The following is a 14,875-nucleotide window of genomic DNA, read 5'->3' as shown; positions in this document are numbered from 1 at the left end:
TGTTGCGTTCACATTGTCGTGCGTTCACATTGTGTGGCGCTCCTGTAACACTGGTCGTACAAAAACTGTCTAGGGACTTCTTCGAAGTATACAAATGTCTGAAGAAGACATGCTTCGGAGATGCTTGAGGCGTGTTCACAGATAGTTCTGTCATGATGTCTGCTACGAACACCGCGTTTTTGTACGAAGCATGAGAAGTGCAACTGCGCGGCTCAAGAAGCGCACGAGAGGGGACGAGCGTCTTTGTGCGTGTCCCCGTGCTCCGAAGAACCGGCAGCTATAGTCGCTGACAGAATGAGAACGGCGAGGCGTGTCTTTCGAGCGCTGGGACTCCAGCGTTCAGCTCCGTGTTTTCTGCCATGCTTTGACTGCGCTCGAGGTGCACGAGACGTTGAAGCGCCGTCGAAGGTAGCGAGCTCGCGCCCGAGGCGGGACAACTCAAATCAAATGAAAATAAGTCAGCTCTTCGCCCTCGTCATTTACGTAATTGTGCTCTCACCGTAACTCCACCAGCACGCGCCATTTCCACGAGTACGCTCCTCCCTGGCGTTCTAGCCTTGTCAGTGACTATAAGAAGCCTGCAGGCTAGTTGTCCTTGTCTCCACTGCACTGTTCGATACCGAACGCTAAACTAACGCCGGACGCCGACGTCGCGCATCCTAACGCATTCAGCGAGTGAAGAGAAAGGCAAGTTTTCTCTCCACTGTACTGTTGTTGTTGTTTTTTCAGATTTTTTTTTATTACATTAACCAAACACGAAGAATTGTGGGAATGTAGGTACATGCACTGTGGGCATTTGCTTTATTAGTGTAAGGGATTTGAAGCATAAACAGCCAAAATAAAGCGCTGACGAACGCACGTGCAAAGTTCCTTTTGTTTGTAGGTCTTTACTTCAGAGCAGTTAATGCTGCAGACGCTGCATGTACAGCGCGTGTAACCACACTCGGTGCATGCTCCTTCATGCTTTAACAATCTGTCAGAAGGTTTATTGTGTAATATCAGAATAATTGGACGACTTTATAAAGGGAGGGGACAATTCTGACGTAAAGCGAAATTCGATCCAATATCTTGACGGCACATGTAACACTAATATTGCAGAGACGTTACACGTCTGACGACCATAGATTTCTTTTCCTTTCGCGCTGCCTCCTGTTTAATTTACACAGAGACGGGACGTCGTATACCCTTCTTGTGTGAGTGTACACGTTTGATATCATTCCTTGCGGGACCAATTTTCTTCTGGTAAGCTGCTTCGGTAACGCGGCTCCTAGCTGATCACAGAATGCATTTCTTTAGATCTAAACAGAAACATGACAAAAAAGAAATGTAGCATGTATTGTAATACATGAAAGGTATAGACCATGTGCAAAACTACTGTCAGCTTTCATCATCGTGTCATTCGGACCCACCATGTTGGAGGGTCTTTTTCATATTTCTTTTTTGAGCGAGGTGAATCTGATTTCAGCTCAGTTCCATTTCTGTGCAAGGCGGAAAGTAATAGCGGCCGCAAGATTGTGGAAAAGGAATTATCAGCAACGAGGTCACGAGACTCGTCAGCGAAGCAATAATTTGGGCAATCCAGGCAAGCGAACGGTCTTTATCGAAGACTCTCCGCGGAGGGTTCGGAATAGACCGGCAGCACGTGATCATATTTTTGGATCTGGAACTCCAACTTGGCCGGGACCATCATCTCTCGGGCGAAACTGTCGGTACGGGAACCCCCGGTATGGCGGAGGCTGGATCATTGATCAAAAGTAACATTAGATGACGCTTCTCTTTTTCTTTTTTTTTGTTTGTTTAGCGTATGGTATATTAAGGCTCTAGTCTAGATAGCTCTTTTACTGCCAAGTTGACTCGTGTCATCGAAACCTTAAAAACACTGGTCGGGAAAAAAAAAAAAAGACGGAAAAAAAGATGCTGCCCGAATCGTGCAGCCGTTTCTAACCACGCGACAAAAGTTCAACGGAGTCTGACTCAGCGGAACGTCGCGGGGGTCTAATACCAGCCGTCTCGATCACCCGCTCTCGCGCATAAATTTTCGCCAGGCGTTGCGCGTCGCGGATAGAATACGTACGAGCCAGAACCTCTCGTAATTTCACGGTCTCTCGTTCCAGCGACAGATGTTCGGGATTCTTACGTTACAAGCTGTTTGTGGGGTCCCCATAAAATTAAGTGGCGTCAGACAACATCAGTAAGGGGGTCAACCTGCATTCTTTTGATTGAGGCGTCGAGATATTGTTCTGCGGTTTTGGACAACGTAAGCCGGAACGAGAAAGCGGCGCCTCATCTCAAGACGAGAAGCTAAATCTACGCACATCATGAGAAAGCACGCGGACAAAGGTGCAACGCCACTGTGACTCAGCGTACCATTTTCCGTGTTACAGGACGCACTTTAAAGCAGCGTTAAACAAAATACTCCACAAAAGTATTTAAGATAAATTACTAAATACCTGCTTCATGAGGTATTTGAAATACAACCCAAATTACTTTCACTGTAATGTATCTTGAGGAATACTGAGAAATGTAATTTAATCACTTTTGAAGATACTTGCGCATTGTGTTATTTGTATCGACGTCAGTGACAAACAAAGTTATACAGTTCCGCAAATCTGGTTTAACGGAATGGTTTATTAGCACGTAACAGAAGCTGATTCTCGAACTGCTCGTCGGATATCCGTTCTTGTTTCCTCAGGAAGACACCACCGCATAATTTCGGTTCACCCTGACAGAAAGCAGTACAATGGCCAAATGCAATACTAAACTCATTAGGTTCTTTATCTTCATTGCAGTTAGAGCGAAATAAATACACAGGGGAGTTGTCTGGAATGCGAGTGATTTGAGGTAACATTAAACAATTGTACATGTAGAGCTGAAAGAAAGAATGAAAATTCAAACATACATTCAGGTGATTCCGGATATTGTAATTTCAAGCTTTGCACTTGGAGAGCATCTTCGTCTTTGGGGAGACATAGCTTGCATTTCACTTGCATATTGCTGTCTTCACGAACACATATTCAAAATAAGGTAGGACAAGATAGGACGGGACCTTTGTCTTTTACCATGATCAGCGACTTCTATAATATGAGAGTAGTTTTTTGTAGTGTTACCGAGCGGGTTGCTGCCGCCTCGAGTCTCAGGGTGTTTTGTGTCAGCCAGCGGGCGGATGCGCCGCAAAGTCGGTGTACGAGGCCTGATCGGATCAACTAACGATCATTTGAGAAAGATCGCGTCCTGCTCTCAGGCGCCCAGGTGTATAGACGAATAGAGGAGGAGGCTTTTTGGTTGGTCTGTGGGATCTGTGCGGTGGCTCTGTCTGTCGTCGTTGATCCGCGCCGGGGCCGAACGGGACTACTTTTATATTTTATAAACTTATCAAGTTGTTTAAAGTTAAAATGCAGCTAAGTTAAACACAAAAACAAAACATTGTAGGGCTATTCTATGCGGTCCAGGTATAAGGAGCAGGGTATCACTGATACATGTTACAAAACATTTCTGGGACACAAAAAAAAGAGGTAGCTTTAGCTATTTTTAACAACACTGAATATCACGTCCTGCTTCGCCACCACGCGTCGTATAACTACGGTTTATATTCCCTATATGGGGATTTCACTATAAACGAACTTGGGATTAGGAAGTGAGTAAATGGATAATAAAGAGAGCCAACATAATAGCCACGGCACTGGTCGCACCTTCTTCAAGTAGGTTGCGTTCAGAAAGGCACTCAACGTTGGGGGACGCTTCGTTGGCATTTTCAGAGATCATCCTGCTCGTAGTCTGTTTTCTGTCCTGTTTTCTGCTTATCAGTGTTCGCTTGCAGACAGTGTTCGCGGGAGCAATAAATGCCGGACTGACGACAAAAAAAAATGTTTTGCCGAAGCTAAGTCGTAGCGGGTTCATATATTAAGCAAGGTAAAAGAAAGTGTCTTCTTTCTGTGTCCACTTCTCATTTTCTTCTATTTGTTATTTTCTTAACACTGAAGTCTGCATTGTTGTCGTGGGTCGTCTCCCGTTCTGCGTTGCGTCTCAATCTGGCACTCTTCACTTCCGTAAAACAACCCTTTTTGTTTGAGGTTTTTATTTGGGAAACTTTAGGAAACAAAAGGCGCCTTTCAGAAGGCGAGGGGGAAACCTTCATTGTACGGACTTTGGGCTGAGATGTGAGTCACAATCGGCACAAAAGCAATTTTTTCACGAGCTCAATCTAAGTCACCGTAGCTTATCGAAGCTACGGTGACTTACCTTCATTTCAATACTAGTAGGCCAACAAGGAACAAGCACTGCAAATCTTTCACTGAAATAAGGTGTAAAACTGACTGCTTCAAATATTCATGTTTTCCACGTACGATTCATGAATGGAACTTGCTCCCACAAGAAATCGCCTCCACAGATTGCGTATTGTCGTTCACAGCTAAGTTAAAGGAATCGGATGTTGTTTGATATTACATGCGTATGATTTGGTTTGATTGTCTGTGATTGTGCTTTTCTACTAGTCATGCTTTAGATATTTCTTTTTTTTTATAGGTTTGTACTGTTTTTTATGTTTGCGTGTGTTTTTGTGACGTGTAGTTGTAAAAGATCCTTTTGTGTAGTCATTCTTTGCATGGGAAGAATCCTATCAAGGGCATCTGTTGGCCCTTTATTCCTTTACGAGTTGTAGCGCCACCACACCTATGTATTTTATTTTCAAGTGCATTTTATTGTGTATATCTCCTGCCTTGGCTGCGTATGAGCAGCCGGCAGTATCAATAAATAAAAAAAATAAAAAAGCTAGCAACAGCTCTTCCTTTTGCCACGCCCACGCCACTTCCCTACCGAAAAACTTGGAAAAGGGCGGAATGTCAGAAATGTATTTGAGTTAATGAGTACAAGATACTCAAAAATGTAATTAAAATACAGTATCAAATTCCTTCGATCAACAGTATTTGCAAAATAACAGGACACTTCAAAAAGTATTTGAAATACAGTATATTGAGTACAGTATTTGAGATAGGCACAAGTCTGCTTTAAGGCCGCCGTCACACGGCTAATAATAAATATGTCGTACAAAAAACTGTCTGCAGACATGTTTCCGAATCTGTGAAGAAAACGTGCTCCGAGCATTGTTTGGGGCTCGTTCGCAGATAATTCCGTCACGTCTGGAGGTAATTTTTTTGTCCGACCAATTTTACTGGACCCGTCATACGAGGAAGCAGCACGTTTCAGACAGTGTCTCTAAAGACTCTCTTTTGTATGATGTATTGGGCAGTGTTACCGCGGCTTACCAGATGCAAGCCCTACGCACATGTTTTGGGGTAACACATGGGCACCCACACCGGTACACTCGCTCGGGCTTCCATTTTCTACTGGACTCAATCGGGATCAAGAAACGTTTCGACTTGGCTTTTGACATTAATTCCATTCTATATACAACCTACATAAAAAAAGAAAAAAAAAAACACGAGTAAAGACCGCCATACTAATGTCATTATGATTCTACCCAAGCTAACTACGATGCGTGCATCCTTCGTAAGAAATAAGAAGACCCAATATTGCGTGGAATATTCGTCTAGCAACCATATTCACTTTCTACTCGTACAGACGCTTTCTACTCATACAGACGAGTGTAGGACGTTGCTCTCTTCCTCTTCCGGTATCTACGAAAAAGGAACAATCTTGGAAAAACTAAGCCTAGCGACATTCTAAACGGCGGCGGAACTTGCGGCGATAAAGGCAGCCACTAAGCGTTATAATCTTAAAATCGCAACGGTTGGGCAAGGTGACTCAAGACCCGCTTTCCTGTGTCTTCTGTTAAGCTGTCGAGAGAATTACCACATTTAACCCATGCACGTAATGCTGCGAGCTCGTCGCAGTGCTTCAGTTCAGGGAAGCAACGTATTGTGGCATTTCGGAAGTAGCGAAGAGTACGCACGAGCAGCTTTGATCAGTGCTCAAGATGCCCAAGATGTCCACAGTCTCAAGTGCATTGACACAAAAGGTTACACCTAACCGAGTATAGGATATTGTGCGATTGTTAGAGAAGTTTGTGCAGACAAGGTAGCCAGAACGCAAACGAGGGAAATGTGGCTGTTCTCACCTCATATTAAAGAAGAGAGGCGACGCGTTTGTTAAGCGCCAGTCGTTGCTTTTGAGCTCACGCGGCCCTATAAAACCCATCATGTTACATGACTAGATGACAGCAACCTTTAATCCGTAAAGGTGTTATGTCAATGCATAAAGGTCTACGAAATTGACCTCACCCTGCCTCCAGCCGTCGTTGATCAGTCCCATCAACGACGGCTATATCCGGACGTAAGGTGGAACAATTGTTCGTTTTATACCATGCAGTGTTGCAGTTCGATCTTGCTGAGGACTTCTCTGTGTTGTCTCGTTTCAGATGACGTAGCGGAAGAAACTAGCCCAAGCCACTGCGTCGCCGGGACCGTGACCGGTTCCTCGGCAGGTTTTCGTTTCTGCCGTTGCGTCGGCTTGGAGGCGACCCACGGCACGATGTCTGTCTGTCTCCGTTGTTTCCGATCGTCTGTTTTGAAGTCTCGCCCGGTGTTTCCGGACGAGGGTTCGATCTTTGGGTTATCCCAGCTGTTGTCTACAGGGACCTTGCATCATGTCGAATTGCTGTTTGTTTCGTAGAGTAAAAAAAAGAAAAGAAGGGGAACACACACGAGTAGAATATGTATAAAAGGATTTGACGTGGCATATACGTCTAGCGCGACATCTTGTGTTATCCCCTGCATCCATCACCCAACGTTTTCCGGGGCTTGGAGGCAGTGTTTTGTTTTAGCTCAGTCCAAGTGTATTGGCAAAGTTATCGGCAGCTTCGATCGCAGTACTCTGCAGCACAAAGAAGCATCGGCTGGGACTCGATGTACTCACCAGCAGGGCGAGAGATTTGCTTTTCGGAACTGGCCGAAACAGGGCGTGCGTGAAACAGCCCTGTAAGTATAATACGGGAAATAAATCTAAGACCTTGGCAAGGTCTCGGATTTTTTTCACGAATTAACGTATTTTTCATATTCTCATTACAGCGTGAGATTGTCTCTGAACGTGTTGCTAGTTCGTTGCTTTGGCGTTGAAAAGCTGGGCGCCATCCTCTACCTTTATTTGAGGGAAAAATTGCTGACATCAAGTGCGTCGTTTTCCGTTCGCAGTGTTGCCCTTAATTTTTCTTCTCTTTCGCTGTGCATATCAGAACGAAACGGTGTACGTGAACGAGACCGAACGGTCACGAACACCTCTGATTAAAAAGTGGCCCCGAGTGGTTTCTGCGTTTTTGGAAGATGTGTGTATGATCATACGAGCGGCTGACGCTGTCGCTATTTGATTTGTCAGCATAAAATTTATACTCCCGATGGTTCCCTTGAGTTCCACCGGAGGAAGTAAATGCACTACGTGTACAGTGTTGCGATATGTTGTTTCGCTAGGACCGTGCATTTGTCTGCGTGACGGGGATGGCGTTACAGGAATCGATTAGAGTTATGTCTCGTTATAGCGAATACCCCTCTGTATGGACACCATTTTCGGGGTCAAACTGGGAAAAGTACGTGCGTTTTTGTCTCGTTATTATGGACAACTCATATTACGGACGATTTTTGGGGGCAACGAAGGTGTCCATATTAGCTGAGACATCACTGTACATGGCTTTTGATCGAGCGAAGTAAGCAACTCAGGCATGAGTCTTACACTGCACGTGGCCAGTTCATTCTTAGCTCGTGCAAGAGTAATTCCGTCGAGGACATGGTGGCGTCATGTCGTCATGACTGAATTAGCGACACGCTGTTTGCGCGCATTTACGGATTTCCCAGTCAGCTTCATCCTCACCCACCGTCGCCATAAAGAAAACTTCGCCTTTATATTTCCGAGATGCCTGAACTAATTGTTTTGTCTGGAGGCTTGAGTTTGCCTTTTTTTGAAATGGTCTACTCCCTTTCTTCAAGAACGTGGTGGTCGCTTAGAAATTCGAATTATGTACTTCCGAGATACCAATTCAGTCCACGCAAGAAGCCGGTTGGCGAGACCACCTCGAATTCAATCGAGGCGAGTAGACAGTCGTCCGGAGAAACCTCGACACGAAAAAGAGAGTATTAAACGTGAATAATATCGGGGATAATAACTGCAACCCCCCAAATATAGCGGGCATTGTTTGCGATAACGTTCATCGTTGATGGACCAAGTCTTCCCAAGACTTGGGAAGCTTGCGTAACTCGAAAGAGGTATCCTTTATTGCGGAAAACTGATGGCGTGATGTCCTCGCATAAAAGTGTTCGTCTTACGAATCATGCAGTAATTTGGCACCTTACAAGAACGTCAGCGCACGCCAGTACTTCGTATCCAGACAAGCCAGTGATCTATAAAGCATTTTGGCGGCACGCCGGTCATCGGGTTAATTGTACTATTTCCCGTAAACTGCACCCAAAGTTTGACCGCGGAATTCGTGGGGAACGGAGGTTTCTACAAAAAAGGAGAATAACATATACTTTGTGTGATAATTGGACTTTCAGCTTACCAACACAGCTTGTTCCGCTTGCACAGCATCGCAGGGGCGATTCCAAGGCGCACAGGTCGAAAGCCAGTTAACGGAGGCACCGGAAGGGGTGGCGAATACGATTTGTTAAGTTCCTTTGGCGCGTCTTAAGTGTTTGTCGTTCGAAAATGCGTTCGATGTATGATGACTTTTATGAGGAGTCAACTGAACATAGCTGCCGACTTCTTTGTGTGTCATCGTATCAGCACCAGTCTTGCACATGGCACCTGAAAAAAGTTATCGTTACTTTTCCGATCACTTCAGATTTCGAAAACGACAGATTTTCTGCCGGTTTGAAAACGGGTCTTTGATACTGTTCATTTTTGGATTAGAATCACGGGATTATTAACTACTTATCGTCTCTATGTACCAAGTTTGGTAAACTCACAGAGTTATTATAATGTACGCTAGAGGTTCAAGTGGCGCTAGTGTGCTGACGCAAATTGAAGCAGACAGCAACCAGTCGAAAACTGACTTCCGGTAATGCATTTCTATGGGAAAAAGTGACTGCATTTTCTCCCTGCGCTCGATCATAAGAGCAAATATCCCGAATAATTCGTACGCACTAGGTTGTTTGGAACATTTCTGAGTCAGGCCGACGAAAGGATTGGTCAGTTACGGCGTTTTTATTTCGAATTCATCGCACTAAAAACGGCGCTAAAACGGCTCCGTACGTGTATTTATGCGCACTGTCGGACACTGTTAGCGCGAACGTGGCGTCGGCGATTTCCAGCATGGGGGACATACATGCCAAACGAACGAAGGACGAAAATTAAGGGAGACGGCAATAACTGTGCAGTAACACTGGATCAGTAACTCGCAGTGCATGTACAATCAAAATAAATTGAAGACCACATAATCTATTCCGATTTTAAATAAGTGAGTACCGCTTTATTCTTTCTGCCCTGAGCGAAGCTGCTTGTTCTACGTTCAAAATATCACCCGCGCATCGATGTCTTTGAGAACAAGTGCGCGATAAAAGCTGCCCGGCAGAGAAAACAATACGAAGAGACAGCTTTCATAGCCCACCGGCTTTATTTTCTACGTTTTGAAGGTTTTTATCCGCTCATGCACGACGGGATCATTTTCATTTGGCTACAGGACTGGCATATTATCAATATATAAGCGTCACCGGAATGCTGGCGAGTCTTGAAAACACTCCATATTCGTTTCGATTGTAATTTTGCATTGAATCGTCGCTTGTTTTTACACACCTACTGCGGAACACACGTTTGGGACTGAAATTTAGCAAAGTTAAACATCGCTCACTGATGAAGAAAAACGCTCTAAGTAAAGCAATTACTCTTTTACAGTGTTAATTAAGACCCATACTATTCGGTACGACCGAAATGACCAAAGTTTTCCGTGTTATTTTCCGGCGAAGAGATAAAATGCACGCGTGTTTTCCCATAAGAATGCACAGGAGCACCGCAAAAGCAGACTGGTTGCTGTCTGCTTCAATTGGCGTCACGGAAGTCGCATAGACACTAGCGCCAGTTGAACCTCTAGCGTACATTATAATAACTCTATGGGTAAACTAACCTCCTGTCGGTGACTTCATTCGAGAACCGCTTAGTAGGAAACTTACGGAAACAAAAGGCAGCATTAAAAAGGTGTAACGGTTACTAGTAATTTTTATACTTCCAAACGTAATTCCGATTACTTCCTAATAAATATATTCAAGTTATTACGAAACTACAAAAAAAAAAGGTAAGCGATCACAAGTAATTTAATTACTCGTAATTAGTACCGTACAAGTCTGAACAACAGCCAACCGAAGAGGAGCTTGTCACACGCCTTAGCTACCGCTCAGTGTTTGAACGCATTTGAAAGACGTACGGTGTTGGCTAAGAGAAATAGATAGCGATATCAAGTAACCGAATGGTCAACCCATTTTCGAAGTTAGTTCTTAAAAGAAACTCGACAAAGCTAATATTCGATATTTTCATATTTGCCCGTCGTCCCGAATATACCTGCTGAAAGTCCGGAACGGTGTCCCTGAGCGTACACATTGTTCTCTCAACGTCCTGGTATCATGCACTCGTATGCCCACACCCTTAGAAATGTCTCCGTGCATATTTTCCTGCTATATACTCGAAGCACGGATCGACGATCTCCTCTTTTATCAGCCCTAGCCGGAACGAAGACGAGAGGTATCGCGCTCCCATAGTCATGCAGTATCGGTGGTCAAAAAAGGGCGAACTACCTCTTGGCCACAGCGAGCGAACGACCCCGATTGTTTTCTTCGGCGAAAGGTGACCAGCCAGAGACGCGGCTTTGTTCAGACGGACGCTACGCAGCAAAAGCCAGGCAGCCCATGTTCCGGACTTTTCAGTCACTTGAAAATATGTTTTAACCTTTCCACATTAAAAGAACAAGAATTTATTTGCTCTTGCCCAAGTAGCACAAGAGGTGAGCCCCACCTTCTTGTGCTGCTGAAATAGTTGAGCGAATGTTCGCGATCTCGGCACTTAGTTCCACGGCTTTTCACGTCACTTGGGAACGTTTCCCTAATGGTGCTAACCAGTTATCTATTCCCATTTTTGCATAGGTTTGTTGTCCCGAAGTCCCGAAGTCCGAATTATGTGGAGGAGTAAGGTTTCTAGGGGCCCCCGTGCGTGTCTTCTCACTGGAATTTAGGATTTCTAGTCTGGAAGATGGACGGTGGAAAGATTCGGGTGGTGGAGGGGGGGGGGGGGGGGGGGGAGGGGGGGGGGGAGGGGGGGGTCAAGAGTGGCGTACTGTGTATTTTACAGAGGTGGGCAGCGAACTTTGCAAACGGTTTGAAATTTCCTCCTACTGGTTCATAAACACGTGGCCATGTACTGCTGCTACTGGATAGCCGTTGATTTACGAATGGCACGAGTAATGGCTCACACGAGTCAGAGAACAATCTACCGTATTTTCATGTGTATATAGTGTGCATTATACACCCTGAAATGTTACAAAAGTGTTTTTTTTTTTTTTTTTTTTTTTTTTTTCTTGAACCATAAGGTGCGTTTTTGAATTTCCTGAGAAGGTTCTAGTAGAGCGGCTAGAGAGTTTAAATTACGTTCTCGTTTCGTGTGACTGTTAAGGACATAGCCGTAAGACACTTCAGGACAGATTCAATACACCAATGTACACATTCCTGTTTCCCAAATTTCGAGTTCTTATAGTTGCGCGTTACACATTGAAACAATACCCTAATATAATTAGTAGTAACTAAAAGAGTGCGACAGAGACTACCAGATGTTATTGCGTCCTCTGCGACGTGTTTATTTTTAAGCCGTCAGTAAGCGGAAGTGCGTAAGCAGGTGCCCGTCTGAGGCTATTCATCGTTAGTTGATGCGATCGTTCTTCGTCAAACACACTACGACACAAGAATTTATTCAATGGATGCCTTGAAGCGTCTTTGCTGGCGTTTTCGAATGTTCCTAGCGCGTGTGGTGAATGAAGGGATAGCCAAGTTTCAAGTTCGAGAGGCGTCTCAGCCGCCTCATGCTGCACACTCCATCCGAAGAGTCATGTCGGATGTTGCTGGTGGCACAGGCACGACCGCCTGACATCAGGAATACTCTGTCTACGCGAAAGTTATCGCAGAAACATGCAATTTGGAGAGCGGCACGCCCTCGCACCTCTGTTTCTACTGCGCTGCATACGACTCGTGAGATAGTGTGCAGATTTGTTGCATTTTTTTCTGTGACTGTCGGGTTGTTGAACTGGACTCATGGTGTGTTTTATGGGAGCGTTAAACATCGTGTGTGTGTGCGCACGCGTGTGTGTGTTATTGTCCTCAAGAGGGCAGACTTTGAGTCTTTCGTATATTCGTCTTGCTTCACTTTTGCTTGTTCATGCTACGATTTTTTTTAAACTCTCGGCCACTGCGATGAACTTAACAAATATCGTGGTTCAGTGCGCGTCACACTTAAAGGCCATATCTGATTGTGTGGACTTCTTATACGGCTATACGGCGAGCAAGTGTTCTAAAATGCGTCTTCGGCGCACCGGAACGGAAAGAGGGGCACGCCATTCAAAGGACAACATCTAGCAATGTGCGCGACCAAAAGCGTCGCTGCGGTCAGCTTTTCGTGATTGGCCAAACCATGGGCATATGAGCATTGTCAGATTGTCAACTTTGACGGTGGTAGTTTCGGATTGCGATGGCTCCTTGCTTCCACTGGGCTTCTTAAACACACCACCGAACTCGTCGTTGCACCTGATGGTAAGTAGCCAGGATAACAACTGGTGACGTGACGGCGAGGCAAATCCCAGTCGTGAAGTCACGGATGGAAACCATAAGAGGGCGCCACCGAAACATCTCGGCGCTAATAGAACACCGGGCACGTAGTCAGGGGGGGGGGGGGAGGGGCATGGGCCCCCCCCCCTCTGAAATCTTCTATTTTGCTGGGACCTCCTCTCCCCCTCCCCCTCATACAGCATTTTGTTATGGCGGCCCCCCCCCCCCTTCCCTTCCCCCCCCCCCCCCCCCCCCCCCCCGAAACAAAATCCTGGCGACGTGCCTGTAGAACACGTATGATAACGCACGACGACGAGGCAGCCAGGCTCGCGGCACTTTTTATTGAGGTCGGAGGGAAACAAACGCAGGAAGGAGCAGACGAACTTGCACGCCGTACAACCTATAAAGCGCTAGAAAAGCTCCGTCCACAAAAAGAAAAGCCAAAAAAAAAAAAAGATACTCTGTTCAGTGCTTAACGAAAAAAAAAAAAAAAACGCGATAGACTTTTTTCTTCTTTTTTTTTAATGGGGGGGGGGGGGGGTACGTTTGCCTTGTAGATTTTAAGAAAAGGGAGCGCTGGCTGATGTTTCTTCCTCTAAGTGACGTCATAGAAATGGCGCGGTCGTACTGAGGGGCGAACCGATGCCAGTTATTTATCTTTCGGGATTCGGGGAACGGGGCTTATTCTGCAGTTTTTACGTTGTAACAGACAGATCAAACACAACTGTCTCGACTCACGAGAATGCTCTTTGACAGGTTTGATGGCTATCTGAGAGCGAACGGAGGCAGATTGGCGATAAATACAGTAAGCGGCGATGGAAAAAAATACTGAGCTTCGACGGGGCAAGAGAAATTGGTACATTTCAAAACGACTCGCAAGATTAACGTCGATGATACCGAGACGACTATTTTGAAAACGTTACTCCTACGCACCAGCTGGCCCGGCTTGCCCGAAACGAGTGAGAATCGATCCATGTGGTTTCGACGGTTTAGCTAAGCTTGCCAATGCTTTCCTCGAGTCTGCCATAGACGAGATTTTCGCTGGTTCATTTCGAGCGAGTCGGTGGTAAAATTACCCAACCTGAAGCCGTAGGCACACTGCCCATACAACAGACACGGTCTGCACACAGGATGGCAAAGTCATCCGCAGGCACGTCTTGAGCATGCTCGTAGCATGTTGGCTTCCCACATATGTCTGCTCCAAACATGTCTGCGGAAGATCTTTGTATAACCGCCACGCAAGAAAAAAAAAGAACGCCTCAGACAGCGTAGCTTTAATGTTAACGAACGACGCACAAGTACCTCACTTACATTCAAGCCAAAAAATAAATAAAAAAGATTAAACGAAATATAATCGTGCGGCATCGAGGACGCACTTGGTTTGACTACATGCGCGCTGCCCAAAGTGACTTAGCGTTTCCGCCGTGAGGGCGATCATCGAGAAGAGGCCACAAGCCGCTGTAGAGTCAGCTGCCAACTGGCCACGTCGGCCGGCCGACTGTGTGCCGCCGATGTCGGCAACTCCGGTGCAAGTGCCGCGACTGTACAAAAGACTGCATCGAGCAATCGCCGTTCATCCATTCGTTTGCTGCTACTCCTGCTGCTGCTACCTGCTAGTATGCTGACCCTATACCATTGCCGCTTTAAGTTTTAGAAGTAAATCTGGTAGTGAATAACGGAGATGTCAGTGAAGTGAGTGCCACCTGTGCGTGTGTGTGTGCGCGTGTGTTTTGCGGCATCGTCTTTTTTTTCTGTTTTATAACGACGACAGGGTGACACCAACCTCCACGAAAGGTGCGTCAGAGACTACCACGATCGTGCGCCGGGTTATTCTCGGTTCAGCATGCAGTTATCATGACTGGACTGTTCTGCATCTGTCACCCTGAACGGCGAAAAGCTGCGGTTAGGACGCCTGGATGAAAGTCATCAGACGCGTGTCTGGGTCACGGTAAAAGAAGAGAGTGGCGTCTGCACGGCGCCGCCTCGCCGAGCAGCAAGTGGGGCGAAGGTTCGCTCGCATTTCTGGCAAATGACGTGAGATGGCGCAACGTGTCTAGGGGCGTCTTAGTGGACATAGGAGGCCGGCGAGAGCCGCTGCAGGAACCGTCCTTATTCGAACGCATGTTTACAGGGCCACG

The 14,875-nt window shown here is 46.0% G+C and overlaps 1 protein-coding gene across 1 annotated transcript in view; it reads left to right on the top strand.

Moving 5' to 3' along the window:
• The window catches only part of LOC8030900 (doublesex- and mab-3-related transcription factor 1Y), an 83,986-nt gene extending 76,993 nt beyond the window's left edge, over nt 1-6,993 (top strand). Inside the window, exon 4 of the mRNA XM_002403405.5 lies at nt 6,374-6,993. The gene's annotated coding sequence lies outside the window, so the exon portion shown is untranslated. The remainder of the gene's footprint in view (nt 1-6,373) is intronic.
• The last annotated feature ends 7,882 nt before the right edge of the window (nt 6,994-14,875 follow it).

This window comes from Ixodes scapularis, unplaced genomic scaffold (genome assembly GCF_016920785.2).
Source record: "Ixodes scapularis isolate PalLabHiFi unplaced genomic scaffold, ASM1692078v2 PGA_scaffold0__279_contigs__length_252992795, whole genome shotgun sequence".
NCBI classification, from domain to species: domain Eukaryota; kingdom Metazoa; phylum Arthropoda; class Arachnida; order Ixodida; family Ixodidae; genus Ixodes; species Ixodes scapularis.
This window is presented reverse-complemented; position numbering and strand designations above follow the sequence as displayed.